The sequence below is a fragment of the Ovis canadensis genome, chromosome X (genome assembly GCF_042477335.2).
Source record: "Ovis canadensis isolate MfBH-ARS-UI-01 breed Bighorn chromosome X, ARS-UI_OviCan_v2, whole genome shotgun sequence".
NCBI classification, from domain to species: Eukaryota; Metazoa; Chordata; class Mammalia; order Artiodactyla; family Bovidae; genus Ovis; species Ovis canadensis.
The window spans coordinates 60,620,898-60,622,672 of record NC_091727.1 but is presented as its reverse complement, the minus strand read 5'-3'; positions in this window follow the sequence as shown (position 1 = coordinate 60,622,672).

Genomic DNA, 1,775 nt, shown 5'->3' with positions numbered 1-1,775 from the left:
TCTGTATTCGCCTGTTATGTTAGAGGTTTTCTCAAATGTGTAGTAAACTTGTTTGTCTGTTTATATTTAAAAGTAGTTAAAATAAAATCAACAAAATTAGGGATGAAAAAAGAGGGGTTACAACGGACAATGCAGAAAGTCAAAAGATAATAAGAGTCTATTACGAGCAACTATCTGTTAGCAAAATGAGCAAATTAGAGGAAATAGATTCTTAGAAAAGTTCAACCTTCTAAGACTGAACCAGTAAGAAATATAAATTACGAACAAGCCAATTACAAACATTGAAATCACGACTGTGATTTAAAAAAAAAAAAAACTCCCTAAAAACAAAATCCCAGGGCGAGATGGCTTTACAGATAAATTCTATCAAACCTCTAGAGAATTTTGCAAAAAATTGCAGAAGAAGGAATACTTCCAAACTCAATCTACAAGGCCACCTGATAGAAAAACAAGACAAAGACATCATAAAAAATGAAATTACAAGTCAATATTACTAATGAACCTAGATGCAAATATTCTCAACAAAATTCTAGCAAACAAAATTCAACATTTTAGAAAGATCACACACCATGACCAAATCAGGTTTATTCCAAGGATGCATGGATTCTTCAGTATATGCCAATCTGCCAATGTGATACACCATATTAGCAAATTAACAGATTAAAAAACATAGAACAATCTCAATAGATGCAAAAAAAAAAACTTTCAACAAAAATTAACACTCATTTATGATAAAAAAAAAAAAAAACAACCTCTTCAGAAAATGGGCATAGAAGGAACATTATAAAGGCCATATACAACAAACCCACAGGAAACATTATTCTCAATGGTGAAAAAATTAAAGCATCCCCTGTAAGATTAGGAAAAAGAAAAGTTTGTCCATTCTTACCACTATTATTCAACATAGATTTGGAAGTCCTACCTATGACAATCAGAGAAGAAAGAGAAATAAAAGGAATGCAGATTGGAAAAGGAGAAGCAAAACACTCACTATTTGCAGATGACAGGATACTATAAATAGAAAATCTTAAAGATACTATCACAAAATTGCTAGAGCCAATCTGTGAATTTAGTAAAGTTGTTATGTACAGAGTTAATACACAGAAATCCCTTGCATTCCTATATACTAACAATGAAAAATCAGAAAGGGAAATTAAGGAATCAATCCAATTTACCATTGCAAAAAAAAGAATAAAATATCTAGGAATAAATCTACTTAAAAGACAGAAGAGCTGTATACAGAAAACTATAAGACACTGATGAAAGAAATTAAAGACAACATAAGCAGATAGAGAGATATTCTATGCTCTTGGGTGGAAGAATGAATCTTGTGAAAATGACTATATTACTCAGAGAAAACTAGTTAATCTAATCACACTAGGACCACAGCCTTGTCTAATTCAATGAAACAAAGCCATGCCCCTGGGGAAAGCCAAAATGGGCGGGTCATGGTGGAGAGGTCTGACAGAATGTAGTCCACTGGAGAAGGGAATGGCAAACCACTTCAGTATTCTTGCCTTGAGAACACCATGAACAGTATGAAAAGGCAAAATGATAAGATACTGAAAAAGGAACTCCCCAGGTCAGTAGGTGCTCAATATGCTACTGGAGAAATAACTCAAAAAAGAATGAAGGGGTGGAGCCAAAGCAAAAACAACACCCAGCTGTGGATGTGACTGGTGATAGAAGCAAGATCCAATGCTGTAAAGAGCAATGTTGCATAGGAACCTGGAATGTCAGGTCCATGAATCAAGGCAAATTGGAAGTGGTCAAAC